Source organism: Bufo bufo, chromosome 3, assembly GCF_905171765.1.
Source record: "Bufo bufo chromosome 3, aBufBuf1.1, whole genome shotgun sequence".
NCBI lineage: Eukaryota > Metazoa > Chordata > Amphibia > Anura > Bufonidae > Bufo > Bufo bufo.
The window spans coordinates 615322239-615339799 of record NC_053391.1 but is presented as its reverse complement, the minus strand read 5'-3'; the positions used below and the strand labels follow the sequence as shown (position 1 = coordinate 615339799).

Below are 17561 nucleotides of genomic sequence, written 5' to 3'. Positions count from 1 at the left end.
AATGTGCTGTAAAGATTATACTGAAATGTTATGTTTGACGTTGCTGCCATCTAGTGGTCAAAGTTAGTTTCTACTTCGCCAGAACTTTACAGGAAGTGTATTGTCAGAGGCAGTAACCTTTAACCTGGAACTGTATTTCCTCCATTTCATCACTGCTCCTGGATGTTGCAGGCTGCATGCAGAGGAGCTCTTGACCTATTCCTGGACTAATGATGGAATTGTCTTTTTACAAAGTTATTCAGAAAAGAGAATACATACAGATCTGATGTCTCACGTTTCTTGACTTCTGAATTATTGTTAAGCTGTCTGACTAGTGTTATACAACAGTTCAACAACGCGAAGCAGAACAATAATAGTAATAATAATGATGAAAGTAGTAGTAATAATAATAATAATAATAATAATAAAAGATATATAATAACACTTGATATTATGTTTCTCCAAGAGTAAAGTATTTTGGAGATGTCACAAGAAATATTTCTTCTAGCAAAATGTTTTTAAACCTTGCTTAAAGCTGTATTCCAAATATGCCTCAGACAAAAGAAGCAGAGAGCTGGAGGTGTCCGTATGCAGAATGAGACAAAGTATCCTATCCTGAGGAAATGCCATAAATATCTGTAGTTGGAATATCCCTTTAATTATCTCTTTAATAAGCAGTGCTTACCCGTCGTCATATTCATAGTATTAAGAGCTGGTCACCGAGTGCTGTTTTTTGTTTTTTTTCAGACATGGCCATACACAGGCAAGAGGGTTGGTTGGTGCTCATAGTTTGTACAGTGCTATGAAGGTTTTTTTTAGTCACTTGAATATTCTGCCCTATACAAGGGCAGAGGACGGCAGGCCCGACCTTGTAATATGTCATGAAAATTGAGGCACACAGATTGCTAGGTTCTGCATTTCAAAAGAATATATTTATTCACGCAGTGGTTTCATGATCCAGTTGCCCAATACTTTACATCCAAAAGCAATAACATAAATCCTTGACCGTACGTTTCGGTCTGAATAGACCTTCTTCAGCGGTCACATATTATCTGTAGCAGCATGTGCGGCGAGTGGCTGGGCGCTGGAAGTCACCACTCAACAGCCAATCGCCGCACATGTGCTACAGATAATATGTGACCGCTGAAGAAGGTCTATTCAGACCGAAACGTACGGTCAAGGATTTATGTTATTGCTTTTGGATGTAAAGTATTGGGCAACTGGATCATGAAACCACTGTGTGAATAAATATATTCTTTTGAAACGCAAAACCTAGCAATCTGTGTGCCTCAATTTTCGTTACATAGATGGTGGCTAATTTGAGCCCTTGACTGGCACCAGAAGAACAAATAGAGTGCGGTTCTCCATTTCTTTCACAACTCTATGACCTTGTAAATAGGGTCCTTACATAGGACAGAATAATCAGATGGTTTAAAGGGAGTCTGTCACCTACTTTACACATATTAAACTGTCATCATTGTAGGTGATATATAGTACAGACCAAAAGTTTGCAGTCTCCAAAGGGCATGGGCACCTGCATCAGTGAGGAATGCCCCTTGGGCATTTGCAAGTCATTAGAATATATCTTCAATTTTATTTTATTTTTTAACATCAAACAAGAAAGAAATGTAAACGGAAAATGCAAATGTGATCGCACACTACATCCAGCACTCTGCCCTCCATGCTGGATGAGACATTGGTTTATATTTTGGCCAAAGCATAGTAAGCCACTCACCGCGTCAAGGTCGTCTCATGAGTGGTCCCTAACTCTTGTTCCTACCTGTTCATGGGCCATGACAGCCACATAAAATCCAGGGAATGCAGGTCAGCATGCAAGCCAAGTACACTTTGCTTGTAACCCCGTCCGGTGCCATTACAGCTTTCATCGGATCCAGGGATGCAAGTACCAACATGCATGTTGAACCCACCATATACTTTTCCTGGAGCCAGATGGCTAATGGTAGGTTCTATACAAGCAGACTCAGTTTTATACTGACTTTAAAACCAGCCTCAAGGACAGATTAACTGGTCAGGTGTGCAATGACTCCAAGGAGATCGCCACGCCTCCAATATATACTACAAAGAAAAAAATTAGGGGTTGGGTCAGCACAACCTGCCTGCAGGTGCACATCACTATGGCGAAATACATATACAAACGGAAAATGCAAATGTGATCGCACACTACATCCAGCACTCTGCCCTCCATGCTGGATGAGACATTGGTTTATATTTTGGCCAAAGCATAGTAAGCCACTCACCGCGTCAAGGTCATCTCATGAGTGGTCCCTAACTCTTGTTCCTACCTGTTCATGGGCAATGACAGCCACATAAAATCCAGGGAATGTAACTGTTTATATCATCTGCAGGGTAATACTGTGTAAAGTAGGTGACAGACTCCCTTTAATCATTTGTATTAAGATGCTTAGTGGACTTCATAGGTGCTGGACCTCATTTTTGCTAAAGTTGGTTCAGACTTCAGGCCATTGCACCAATAAGTAAGCTGGAGTCTTAATGAACAACTTGCATTTAATGGCTGTTAATACATGAACAATAAAGGTCACAATATCAACGTGTAACAGAATTAAATTTGTCATGTAACCTATCAGGGTAACTTCTGCTAAATGATAAACCCTACTACATCTGTACACTGTTGTGTAACTATGGTTAAATACATTGGTCCACAAAAACAGTTGACCTGTATTCAATTCTACTTAAAGGAAACCAAACAAATGCAAATCAGTGTGCCCATTGCAGCAGGTCTGTTATTACATGAGTTAATAATAATGAAGATAACTGAGTTACTGGAAGACTCAGTCACAAACACCCTGTGAGTCATTTACTACGTTTGTTGTCAGCAGTAGTGACGCATTTCACTTATTTCATTAACTTTTACGTCTCCTTAGTTGAGAGACTTCTGGAAGTTCACATGAGAGGAAAATCTGCATTTTCTGTATGGATATTGGATTTCACATTTTTAGGATAATTACACACGTTTTCCTGGACTGCTGGTGGCTAGGGTGCCCTTGATATTGGGTTGATAAGTAGCAGGGTGCAAGGCAGGAGAGCAGCTGGAGAGGCCCAGTGTATGGTACCAGCAATGACCTGCCCCGTTTGGTTGAAATAAAGTATTTCTTTACTGATAGCGATGGCCTTGCGGTTCACCCGGCGGTCGTTTCGCGGTGAACTTTGCGCATTCGCGATTCGCCAAACATGCGAACAGATGCCGATATTTGCATCCGCCATATTCTTTTGCATTGCGCTGAACTTTGACCCATGACACATCCATCAGGTGGGACAGGACAGCCAATTGAGACGTTTCAGCACATGGAAACACCCCCTACCCTATAACAGAACCTGATCTGGTCGCCATTTTACATTTTGTGTTTTACCAGTGTAGGGAGAGGTTGCATTTTGGAGCAGGGACAGGCTGTAAGGAACTTAGGGACATCAAACGCTAGCTAATAGGGCCACAAACATCCTTTTAAGGACTAGTAATGTTGTGCTATCGATAGGTGTGATACACAGAGGGGTGTAATATACTTATAATATACTTTAGAAAGTATATTATAGTGCATTTGTATGCTTCCAGAAAATACTGATTAGGGCCGGCCATATATCAGCTTCTACAAAATAGTGAGAGAGGTTTTCCATATACCTGTGTCCACAAAATTACTGCTTGAGGGTGATATACCAGCTTCAACTAACAACTGATATAAAGCGATTGGTCCAGGGGCGTAGCTATGGGGGTGCAGAGGTAGCAGTCGCTACCGGGCCCAGGAGCCTGAGGGGGCCCAAAGACCCTTGTGCCACATAAGAAGACACCAGTATTATAGAAAGTGCATGCCGGTCAAGTTACACCTCTGGCTGGAGGGAAAGGGGTAATGTCAAGAATTTGTACAGGGGGGTGCCGTTTCAATGTTTGCCTTAGGCAGCACGAAGGCAATGTGCTCCCCTGCCCCTGGCCATAAAGCACTTAAAGAGGACCTTTCACTAGATTAAAAAATCTAAAATAACTATACAGACATGGAGAGCGGTGCCCAGGGATCTCCCTGCACTTACTATTATCCCTGGGAGCTGCTCCGTTCGCCCGGTATAGGCTCCGGTATCTTCACATGTTAGGCTCCACCCAGGGGAACCTGCCGGCGTCTCTTTCTCCCATGCTGTAGCGCTGGCCAATCGCAGCGCTCAGCTCATAGCCTGAGAGGTTTTTATTTCTCTGAGGCTATGAGCTGAGCGCTGCGATTGGCCAGCGCTACAGCATGGGAGAAAGAGACGCCGGCAGGTTCCACTGGGTGGAGCCTAACATGTGAAGATACCGGAGCCTATACCGGGCGAACGGAGCGGCGCCCCGGGATAATAGTAAGTGCAGGGGTATCCCTGGGCGCCGCTCTCCATGTCTGTATAGTTAGTTTAGATTTTTTAATCTAGTGAAAGGTCCTCTTTAACCACCTCCGGACCGCCTAACGCAGATTCGCGTTCCGGAGGTGGCAGCGCTGCGCACAGTCACGCATATACGCGTCATCTCGCGAGACGCGAGATTTCGCTCCAAGCCGGCCCGCGCATGCGCATCGCGGGCCGGCAAAAGTTAAAGAAGAAGTTCGTCACCAGCCTGCCAGCAACGATCATTGGCTGGCAGGCTGGCGATTTTTAAAAAATCCAATCACAAGCCATATAACAGATCATATTAGTAAATATGATCTGTTATATGGCTTCTCTGCTCCTGTGCTGGTCCTTTTCGTCGGTTGGATCCAGCACAGGAGCAGACTGAACTGTGAGTAGCACCAACACTACACCTTAGCCCCAGATCACCCCCCTGCACCCCAATTAACCCTTTGATCACCCCTTTGATCGCCCCTGTCAATCACCAGTGAAAGGAAAAAAAGTGATCAGTGTAAACTGTCACTTTTTTTTTTTCACTAGTATTGGCTGTTAGGTTTTAGGGATAGTTTAGGCCCCTTGGTTAGGTAGTTAGCGTCAGTTAGCGCCCACCCCACCGCACCGCAGTCACTTTTATTCGCTGAATAGCGTATCGCTAATCAGCATTTGTACTTTTATAGTATCTGTAAGTGATCAAAACTGATCACGGTCAGATCTATAATAGTATTAGTGTCACTTTAGTTCGCCCTCCACCCAAAACGCAGTGTTTGCCCGATCAGGCCTGATCGGTCGCCCACACGTGCGTTCACCCACGCCCGCCCCACCGCAGTGACAAAAAAAATATATTTTTTGATCACTGCACATTCATTTTACACGCACTGCGGCGATAAAAAAATCAGTTTTGATATTTTTTATCAACCGCAGCGGCCTCCGGTACTTCGCTAGCCTCCCCTTTGTAAGACAGGTTTGCTTTTTTTCTTGGGTAGTCTCAGGGAATACCCCTAAATTTAGTAGTCCAAAATGTCAAACAGGGGGTATTCTTCTGAAGAGGCCTACAGGATTCTGACCCAGTCGGATGAGGAGTGGGAACCCTCATCTGATGAATCTAGCGGGTCAGAATATGAACCTGTGGAAAGCAGTGGCTCTCTGACCCAAAGTTCGGACGAGGAGGTGGAGGTCCCTGGCAGCACCAGGCGTACCCGGCCCCATGTCGCTAGACCACAGGTTATGCAGGATCCGCTTCAAGAGCAGCAGAGTGGGGCTGTCGCTGCCGGATCACGTGGTGAGGCATACACCAGCAGCGCAGCCCTCCCTGGACCTAGTACCAGCACTGCCGTACAACATGGTGACGTGGCGAGCACCAGAAGGGCAGTTGAAGCTGGTACGGTGGCACGTGCACTAGTTACCCCGTCGCAGCCACCGCAAAGACAGGCCCGTAGAGCCCCTAGAATCCCTGAGGTGCTGGAAAACCCTGATTGGCAGTCACCAACTTCAGCCGCACCTGTAGTTCCCCCTTTCACCGCCCAGTCTGGAGTTCGGGTTGAGACGGCTCAAATCGGTTCGGCCCTGGGATTTTTTGAGCTGTTCTTGACTGCGGAGCTCTTGGACTTAGTCGTGGCAGAGACCAACCAGTATGCCACACAATTTATATCCGCCAACCCGGGAAGCTTTTATGCCCAGCCTTTCCGGTGGAAACCAGTCCAAGTTTCCGAAATTAAAATTTTTTTGGGCCTTCTCCTCAACATGGGCCTGACAAAAAAGCATGAATTGCGGTCATATTGGTCAACGCACCCGATTCATCACATGCCCATGTTCTCTGCTGCTATGTCCAGGGCACGATTTGAGGCCATCCTCCGTTTCCTGCATTTTAGCGACAACACCACCTCCCGTCCCAGAGGCCACCCAGCTTTTGACCGGCTCCACAAAATTCGGCCCCTCATAGACCATTTCAACCAGAAATTTGCAGATTTGTATACCCCCGAGCAAAACATCTGCGTAGACGAGTCCCTAATACATTTTACCGGGCGCCTTGGCTTCAAACAGTACATCCCAAGCAAGCGTGCCCGGTATGGGGTCAAATTGTATAAGCTCTGTGAAAGGGCCACAGGCTATACCCACAAATTTCGTGTCTATGAGGGAAAAGATCAGACCCTGGAGCCGGTCGGTTGCCCTGACTACCTGGGGAGCAGTGGGAAGACAGTCTGGGACTTGGTGTCACCCTTATTCGGCAAGGGGTACCATCTTTATGTGGACAATTTTTACACAAGTGTGGCCCTCTTTAGGCATTTGTTTCTAGAACGGATTTGCGCCTGTGGCACCGCGCGAACTAGTCGCGTGGGCTTCCCCCAACGGCTTGTAACCACCCGTCTTGCAAGGGGGGAGAGGGCTGCCTTGTGTAACGAAGAACTGCTCGCGGTGAAATGGAGAGACAAGCGTGACGTTTACATGCTCTCCTCCATTCACGCAGACACGACAATCCAAATTGAGCGAGCAACCCGTGTCATTGAAAAGCCCCTCTGTGTCCACGACTATAATGCGCTCATGGGAGGGGTGGACTTCAATGACCAGATGTTGTCTCCGTATTTAGTTTCCCGCAGAACCAGACGCTGGTATAAGAAGGTGTCTGTATATTTAATTCAATTGGCGCTGTACAATAGTTTTGTTCTCTACAGTAAGGCTGGGAGAACACGATCTTTCCTCAAATTCCAGGAAGAGATCATCGAGAACCTCCTTTACCCAGGAGGTTCCGTGGCCCCATCCCCCAGTGTAGTTAGCCGTCTACACGAGCGACATTTCCCCAGTGTCGTTCCTGGTACCTCAACCCAACCGTCACCCCGAAAAAGATGTCGTGTCTGTAGCAGGAGTGGAATAAGGCGTGACACCCGCTATTTCTGTCCTGACTGTGCTGACCACCCTGCCCTATGCTATGGAGAGTGTTTCCGGAAGTACCACACACAGGTACACCTAGCATAGGGATTGCATCTCACAGGACAGGCACACAGGGCTATTAGGGCCCTTTTACTCTCAGCTGCTGCAAACCTCTCCTTTCACCTGGGATAAAGTGCATAACGTACTTCGCCACATCTTTGGGCGATTTGCGCTTTGCACATTGTCCCATGGGGAAGGAGAGGTTTGTTCTATAAAGGTAAAAAAAACTAAACAAAAAAAAAATTACCGGTAAGTAAAAAAGTTAAAAAAGTTTAAAAAAGTTAATATGTTCTGTTCTAAAGTTAATAAAGTTATTGCTTTGCGGCCTGGTTTTTTCTTTTTTGTTTTGTTTTTTTTTACCTTCCAGGTGGACCAACCGATCGACCAGCTGCAGCACTGATGTGCATTCGGACAGAAGCATTGTGCTGCTGTCAGATTACACGCAAGTCGGTGTATGCGGCGCTGCAAGACGAGATTTCTCCTCAGCAGTAAAAGATATGTTTGCCGAGGCATATGAGCTGAGGAGGTGGCGGTGTTCATATACTTTGGCAAACACTTTGTATATATAAAAAAAAAAATCCCGGCAATGATTTATTCATCCACATCGATTGATGTGAATGGAGAAATCTGGTTTGCCAGGGCATACGAGCTGAAGTGGGTATGGATGTTGGGCGGAGCTCCTATGTCCTGGCAGACGCCTTTCCCCTCCTTTTTCTTTTTTTGGCAGAGATTTTTTCATCCACATTGATCGATGCGAATGAAGAAATCTGTGCCGTTCATTTTTTTCTTTCAGCCCAGAGGCTGAACGGAAAAAAAAAATCTCATTACCCGTATGCTCAATATAAGGAGAATAGCAGAAACTCCTAATGCTGGGCATACATGTAATCATTGCGGAGACCCTCAAATGCCAGGGCAGTACAAACACCCCACAAATAACACCATTTTGGAAAGAAGACACCCCAAGGTATTCGCTGAGGGGCATATTGAGTCCATGAAAGATTGAAATTTTTGTCCCAAGTTAGCGGAAAGGGAGACTTTGTGAGAACAAAATCCAAAAAATCAATTTCCGCTAACTTGTGCCAAAATTTTTTTTTTTCAATGAACTCGCCATGCCCCTCATTGAATACCTTGGGGTGTCTTCTTTCCAAAATGGGGTCACATGTGGGGTATTTATACTGCCCTGGCATTTTAGGGGCCCCAAAGCGTGAGAAGAAGTCTGGTATCCAAATGTCTAAAAATGCCCTCCTAAAAGGAATTTGGGCCCCTTTGCCCACCTAGGCTGCAAAAAAGTGTCACACATGTGGTATCTCCGTATTCAGCAGAAGTTGGGGAATATGTTTTGGGGTGTCATTTTACATATACCCATGCTGGGTGAGATAAATATCTTGGTCAAATGCCAACTTTGTATAAAAAAAATGGGAAAAGTTGTCTTTTGCCAAGATATTTCTCTCACCCAGCATGGGTATATGTAAAATGACACCCCAAAACACATTCCTTACCTTCTCCTGAGTACGGAGATACCAGATGTGTGACACTTTTTTGCAGCCTAGCTGGGCAAAGGGGCCCACATTCCAAAGAGCACCTTTCAGATTTCACAGGTCATTTACCTACTTACCAGACATTAGGGCCCCTGGAAAATGCCAGGGCAGTATAACTGCCCCACAAGTGACCCCATTTTGGAAAGAAGACACCCCAAGGTATTCCGTGAGGGGCATGGCAAGTTCCTAGAATTTTTTATTTTTTGTCACAAGTTAGTGGAAAATGATGATTTTTTTTTTTTTTTTTCATACAAAGTCTCCTATTCCACTAACTTGTGACAAAAAAAAATAATTTTCATGAACTCACTATGCCCATCAGCGAATACCTTGGGGTCTCTTCTTTCCAAAATGGGGTCACTTGTGGGGTAGTTATACTGCCCTGGCATTCTAGGGGCCCAAATGTGTGGTAAGGAGTTTGAAATCAAATTCAGCAAAAAATGACCTGTGAAATCCGAAAGGTGCTCTTTGGAATATGGGCCCCTTTGCCCACCTAGGCTGCAAAAAAGTGTCACACATCTGGTATCTCCGTACTCAGGAGAAGGTGGGGAATGTGTTTTGGGGTGTCATTTTATATATACCCATGCTGGGTGAGAGAAATATCTTGGCAAAAGACAACTTTTCCCATTTTTTTATACAAAGTTGTCATTTGACCAAGATATTTATCTCACCCAGCATGGGTATATGTAAAAAGACACCCCAAAACACATTCCTCAACTTCTCCTGAGTACGGCAATACCACATGTGTGACACTTTTTTGCAGCCTAGGTGGGCAAAGGGGCCCATATTCCAAAGAGCACCTTTCGGATTTCACTCGTCATTTTTTACAGAATTTGATTTCAAACTCCTTACCACACATTTGGGCCCCTAGAATGCCAGGGCAGTATAACTACCCCACAAGTGACCCCATTTTGGAAAGAAGAGACCCCAAGGTATTCGCTGATGGGCATAGTGAGTTCATGGAAGTTTTTATTTTTTGTCACAAGTTAGTGGAATATGAGACTTTGTATGAAAAAAAAAAAAAAAAAAAAAATCATCATTTTCCACTAACTTGTGACAAAAAATAAAAAATTCTAGGAACTCGCCATGCCCCTCACGGAATAGCTTGGGGTGTCTTCTTTCCAAAATGGGGTCACTTGTGGGGTAGTTATACTGCCCTGGCATTCTAGGGGCCCAAATGTGTGGTAAGGAGTTTGAAATCAAATTCTGTAAAAGATGACGAGTGAAATCCGAAAGGTGCTCTTTGGAATATGGGCCCCTTTGCCCACCTAGGCTGCAAAAAAGTGTCACACATCTGGTATCTCCGTACTCAGGAGAAGGTGGGGAATGTGTTTTGGGGTGTCATTTTACATATACCCATGCTGGGTGAGAGAAATATCTTGGCAAAAGACAACTTTTCCCATTTTTTTATACAAAGTTGTCATTTGACCAAGATATTTATCTCACCCAGCATGGGTATATGTAAAAAGACACCCCAAAACACATTCCTCAACTTCTCCTGAGTACGGGGATACCAGATGTGTGACACTTTTTTGCAGCCTAGGTGGGCAAAGGGGCCCATATTCCAAAGAGCACCTTTCGGATTTCACTCGTCATTTTTTACAGAATTTGATTTCAAACTCCTTACCACACATTTGGGCCCCTAGAATGCCAGGGCAGTATAACTACCCCACAAGTGACCCCATTTTGGAAAGAAGAGACCCCAAGGTATTCGCTGATGGGCATAGTGAGTTCATGGAAGTTTTTATTTTTTGTCACAAGTTAGTGGAATATGAGACTTTGTATGAAAAAAAAAAAAAAAAATCATCATTTTCCACTAACTTGTGACAAAAAATAAAAAATTCTAGGAACTCGCCATGCCCCTCACGGAATAGCTTGGGGTGTCTTCTTTCCAAAATGGGGTCACTTGTGGGGTAGTTATACTGCCCTGGCATTCTAGGGGCCCAAATGTGTGGTAAGGAGTTAGAAATCAAATTCTGTAAAAAATGATGAGTGAAATCCGAAAGGTGCTCTTTGGAATATGGGCCCCTTTGCCCACCTAGGCTGCAAAAAAGTGTCACACATCTGGTATCTCCGTACTCAGGAGAAGGTGGGGAATGTGTTTTGGGGTGTCATTTTATATATACCCATGCTGGGTGAGAGAAATATCTTGGCAAAAGACAACTTTTCCCATTTTTTTATACAAAGTTGTCATTTGACCAAGATATTTATCTCACCCAGCATGGGTATATGTAAAAAGACACCCCAAAACACATTCCTCAACTTCTCCTGAGTACGGGGATACCAGATGTGTGACACTTTTTTGCAGCCTAGGTGGGCAAAGGGGCCCATATTCCAAAGAGCACCTTTCGGATTTCACAGGTCATTTTTTACTGAATTTGATTTCAAACTCTTTACCACACATTTGGGCCCCTAGAATGCCAGGGCAGTATAACTACCCCACAAGTGACCCCATTTTGGAAAGAAGAGACCCCAAGGTATTCGCTGATGGGCATAGTGAGTTCATAGAACTTTTTATTTTTTGTCACAAGTTAGTGGAATATGAGACTTTGTAAGAAAAAAAAAAAAAAAAAAAAAAATCATCATTTTCCGCTAACTTGTGACAAAAAATAAAAAGTTCTATGAACTCACTATGCCCATCAGCGAATACCTTAGGGTGTGTACTTTCAGAAATGGGGTCATTTGTGGGGTGTTTGTACTGTCTGGGCATTGTAGAACCTCAGGAAACATGACAGGTGCTCAGAAAGTCAGAGCTGCTTCAAAAAGCGGAAATTCACATTTTTGTACCATAGTTTGTAAACGCTATAACTTTTACCCAAACCATTTTTTTTTTACCCAAACATTTTTTTTTTATCAAAGACATGTAGAACTATAAATTTAGAGCAAAATTTCTATATGGATGTCGTTTTTTTTGCAAAATTTTACAACTGAAAGTGAAAAATGTCATTTTTTTGCAAAAAAATCGTTAAATTTCGATTAATAACAAAAAAAGTAAAAATGTCAGCAGCAATGAAATACCACCAAATGAAAGCTCTATTAGTGAGAAGAAAAGGAGGTAAAATTCATTTGGGTGGTAAGTTGCATGACCGAGCAATAAACGGTGAAAGTAGTGTAGGTCAGAAGTGTAAAAAGTGGCCTGGTCTTTCAGGGTGTTTAAGCACTGGGGGCTGAGGTGGTTAAGGAAGGGGGGCCCAAGCTGAACTCTTGCACCAGGGCCCATGATCCTTTAGCTACGCCCCTGGATTGGTCTGACATGCATGTGAAATGTAATCAAATACACTGGTGTAATGTGAAATTACTTACAGTGATCAGGAGTTCTTCCTCACTGTCGCGAAATTTGCTTCCAACCATCTTTTCCAATCGCATCAAACTTCTGGTAGTTCAAACCAGTTGCTAGACTAGGCCACGCCCTTTTTACGCATGCGCATTATACGAATTTTAACTATGTGATTTTCGCATTGAAAAAAAAATTAACGGAGATAGCTGCACATTTGTATACATCAAACCGAAAGAAAATACAGTTTTTCTAGGCTCCAGCAGGGCACATTTTTTAGAGTTTCCCTTTAAGACGCATAAAAATGGCCCCTGATTAAAATACATATTTTTTGTGGGAATTTTTGCCAATGATCCCCCTCTGGTATATCACTGTCCATGTTGTGGGACTGTTTGTGCACTCATACTTTGTATTTGGTGGCTGCAAATATGACCTGAAGGTTTTCCAGGTTCGTCTGCCATTAAAGTCAATGAGCGCGATGCGAACACGCGGTTCGCGAATCGTCCCGGCCGATGTTGGTCCATCACTATTTACTGAACAGATGATGGGGGTTGCAGTACAAATACAAGAAGTAGGCACAATGCTGAGGTATATCACATGATGGACTTTTCCCAAAGGCTGAATATCGGAAGTAGCTGTACTGATGGTCCTGAGTCTCTTTCTATAGATACTAGAAATCTTCCCAAATTGACCAAAGGTGTGCAATCACTCTCAGTATTTCTCTGCAATGCCCAGTCTGCGGGATGCACTCCTAATTCAGATGCTAGTCCCTCTCAGAAGTGTAGCAGGCACCAGAAGCAATTACCCTTTCCATATGCAGTAAAGTCTATTGCCATAAACATGCATTTATATTACTGTCTCAGTTCAGCATGTCCTTTTTGGTCCTCACCCTTCTGAAAATATTCAGTGCTTCTTTCTCTCAGGGAATAATTCTGAGTAAAGTTGCTTTCAGGCTTTTTTTTCATTCTCAGGAATGGTGTTATCCTGGATAAGGCTTCTGTCTTGACATACTTTTTTGCAGCACGTATTCAACTAACTAACCATGGGATCATGGGACCAGCCCGCTACTTTATCAGACCTCAGATTTGATCCCTCAATCAGATCCCCGATCTGTATCAGACCCCCAAACTTTATCAGACCCTCCAATCAGACCCTCAATCTTTATTACACCATCAGATCAGACTCCACAAATCAGACCTCAGATCAGACAGGACATAGATTAACTTACCTCTCTTGCTCCAGACAGCGTTGCCAGTCTGCAGATCCAGTGGGCTCTTCCTGCACTCACCTCTCTCTGGTCTTCTGCCAGCTCCACATTGCACTGTGACCTGATGCTATACACAGTCAGGACATAGTGTAGCATGGCTCCCGGAAGAAGACCAGGTTCTTGCATACTAATGAGAACTTCCATAATGAAAGCGTTCATTAGTATTAGCTTTTTAGGACACACTGCCATTTTTCCCACGTTTTTGGTGGAAAAAATACACCTTATAAAGCAAAAATACTGTACATCTTATAGAAGAATCACATTTTGGGGAAGACAGGGAACTATGCCACTCTTAAAGGGGTTTTACGAGATTTTGATACTGATGACCTATCCCTTGTGCCTTCTCAAACAGCTGATCGGCAGGGGTCCCGGGTGTTTGAAAACCCTATTAACACATGGTACAGCAGCAACTTCACCGGCAGCAACTTGGCCAGGTGAGTTCAGCTTGCTCCCAAACGGATTGCTGAGCATGTAAAGTTGTTTTCTGAACATACATTCCATTATCGATGACTGACGACAGAGTGGAGGAGGAGGAGGAGTTTGAGCAGGAAAACAAATGACAAAGACAATGACAAGGACACTGCTACTTGGGGTTGCGGCCTGGCTGTCACTAATAAGACCAGGAGAAGGAGGATAGTTTTATTTTACCACTACATCTTGTAATGGTGCATCATGTGCACAGAACTGCATTATAAAATCAGACAATTTTTACAGACAGATGGCCAAAAATAGTAATATATAGAACAGAAATAAAGTTGGGTGAAGGTGCAGAACACATTTACCACAACTAAGTTGTATGGCAGCAACTGCATCACCAGCTACTTGGCCAGGTCTGAGTTCAGCTTGCACACAAGATGGTTGCGAATAGTTTTCACATGGTCACACATTCCAATATGAATGTCTGACAATGGCACAGAGGACAAGAAAACTGTACTACTTGGGGATACAGCCTGGTTGCTTCAAAGAAAATCGGGAGAAGGAGGACAGACTTGTCCTGATTCAGAATGCTGGCCAGTTCTATTTTCCCACAGGATCTGATAATGCCACTTCATATGCTGCAATAGACCCCCTGATACCTATGTTTGTGTTTAACCCTTTCGCAATAATGTCAATCGCGGTAATTAAAGCCTTTAGATGCTGTGATCAAGTGAGGATGCCGGTAATTGATTTCAATACACTTAGCCTCGCTGAAGAGGCTGAGGGCATTGAAGCGGCAATTCTTATTTTGGCCACCAGGTTGGCAGGCCAACATAAGAAATTAGCAATCCTAAGCAATAACTGGCTTTAAAAATTACATGATTGTTCAGAATTAAAAAAAAATTCTAATATTTGGATTTTGTATGCTAAAATACGAGCTTTAAAATCATTACAAAAAAGTAAAAAAAATATTAAAAAATATATAAAAAAAAAATTAAAAAGTATTAAAGTTTAAATCACCCCCCTTTCTGTATAATAAAAAAATAAATACATAAATAACAAAAAATATAAACATCATGGGTATCACCGTGACCAAAAACACCCGTACTATTAAAATATATAAATATTTTTCCAATATGGCGAATGGCGTAATGGAAAAAAGGGTCAAAATGGACAATTTGCCATTTTTTCATTGCTTCTCTTGCACAATTTTTTTTATAAAATGTGATTAAAAAGTCATACAAAATGGTATCAATAAAAACTACAGCTCAGTAGTTATAACTATAAAAAAGTTAGGGGGTCACAATATGGTAAAAAATAATTTTGTTTTCAAAGCTTACATTTATTTTTATACTATTTAGACATAAAAAAAACTTATACATATGTGGTATAGTTGTACTCTTACTGACCCAGAGAATAAAGGGTATGGGTCAGTTTTTCCGCAAACGGAACACCGTGGGAACAAAATCCGTAAAGGGGTGGAGGAATTGTGTTTTTCTTCCAATTCCACCCCATTTGGAATTTTTTTACCACTTCCCACTAGATTGTATGCCATAATAAATGGTGGCATTAGAAAGTACAACTTGTCCTGCAAAAAATAAGCCCTCATACAGCTATGTGAACGGAAATATAAAAAAGTCATGGCTCAAGAAAGATAGGGAAGAAAAATGAAAAAGCAAAAACGAAAAAAATACTCCAGTATCCTAAGGGTTAAATGCCCAATGCTTAATCCTTCAGATCTTGCACACAGCAGCGGTTTTGTGTGCCAGCCTTGTGTAGAAAAGTCACCATAAGGTCTCATTCAGACAGCCGTATGCGGACCCATTCATTTCAATGGGGGTGCAAAAGATGCGGACAGCACACCGTGTGCTGTCCGCATCCACTGTTCCGTTCCGCAGCCCCGCAAAAAAAATAGAGCATGTCCTATTCTTGTCCGCAATTGCGAACAAGAATAGGCATTTTCTATGAGAGGACAACCATGTGCGGTCCGCAAATTGCGCAATGCACACGGGCCAGTATCCGTGTTTTGCGCATTCGCAGTTTGCGGACTGCAAAACACATACGGCCATCTGAATGAGACCTAAGGGAGATCCTTGCTCAGAGCTAGCGACAGACTAGCTTGGTCTAGGTCTGGCATGCGTTGAGCCTGTGCCCACAGTACAGGGCCGCTGATAGGCCAGTACAGCTGGCCCAGTTGTACCGGGCCCGGCTGGCAGGGGGGCCCGGGCTGCCGACTCCCGAGCCATTTTAATTTTTTTGCTGTCAGTGGGCTGGCTCCAGTAACAGCAGGCAGTGTGGGGGCGGCGCTCACTCACTGACGTCACACGCCTGCTCCTCCCACTAGGCGGCGCAGGCGCGTGACGTCAGTGAGTGAGCGCTGCCGCCCGCACTTGTTACTGGAGGCTGGAGGGTGGAGGGAGGAGGCAGGAGCTGAATGTAAGGTAGTATTTTAGTAAAGAGATGAGCGCTGTGCCTGTGCTAAAATTAAAGTTACTGTCTGCAGCCTGCACGGCTGCACCGATTTATTAATGTATACTACTGTGAGTGGCGGGGGGATATCTATATGGAGGACGTCATGACGGCACTGTTATAGGGAGGGCGGGGGATCCGTGGATGGCACTGTTATGGGGGGGGGGGTCTGTCATGTGGATGACACATAGCATAAGATGCTATATACGGTATGTGTCATCCACAGATCCCCCTCTATAACAGTGCCATCCACAGATCCCCCCATAACAGTGCCATCCACAGATCCCCCCATAACAGTGCCATCCACAGATCCCCTCCATAACAGTGCCATCCACAGATCCTCTCCATAACAGTGCCATCCACAGATCCCCTCCATAACAGTGCCATCCACAGATCCCCTCCATAACAGTGCCATCCACAGATCCCCTCCATAACAGTGCCATCCACAGATCCCCTCCATAACAGTGCCATCCACAGATCCCCTCCATAACAGTGCCATCCACAGATCCCCTCCATAAAAGTGCCATTCACAGATCCCCTCCATAACAGTGCCATTCACAGATCCCCTCCATAACAGCGCCATTCACAGACGACCCCCCAGCGCCATAAATATCACTTGTAGACAAATCTGCATGTTGTTTCAAGGCGGCATCTGGGGAGGGGCCAAGGGCAGGGCCAGGGGTGTGGCTGAAGGAGGGATCAGGGGGTGGAGCTGAAGGGGGCCCCGTCATGTATGCTGTACGGGGCCCCATGATTTCTATCAGCGGCCCTGCCACAGTATCAGCAGCATCTGTCGCTACCACTGCCCCTACCTCCGCCACCAAGGCTACAACTGCCACTATTACTACCACCTATTATACACCTGGCCAATAGAACTCTATAGGCCTGTTGGACGTTTACATCGGGAACACCCGAGTACAGGATATGCTCATTGTAGTTAGAAATATGATAATTTCAGCAGACCAGACCAAAGCTGCAACATATTTTTGCAGCTCTTTATTTGCATTTCCTAATTGCCACTGATAATCACTTTGCTCGCTCAGCAGATACATGACTTCTGACACTGATAAGACAAATCTATGGGGCGAAATACAAAGTAAGCAATAAAGAATGTCAACAAGGATCAGTATATATAGTCTATAGTGAGGTCGTCATTACTGTTTGTCTAAGATAACGCTGTCTGCACAGTTTACAGGCCCATCCATGTAGTCAATGGACAATCAGGTGCATTGTAATGCTTTCTTTTCTCTGCGGTAACATAGCAAGGTATTTGCCCTCAGGTTTTCCCCACAGATTACATTAAAAATGTTACTAT

General features: G+C 44.1%; 1 protein-coding gene across 3 annotated transcripts in view; it reads right to left on the bottom strand.

Moving 5' to 3' along the window:
- The window catches only part of LOC120996266 (phosphatidylinositol 3,4,5-trisphosphate 3-phosphatase TPTE2-like), an 82035-nt gene that overhangs the window by 48953 nt on the left and 15521 nt on the right, over nucleotides 1–17561 (bottom strand). The window lies entirely within an intron of this gene.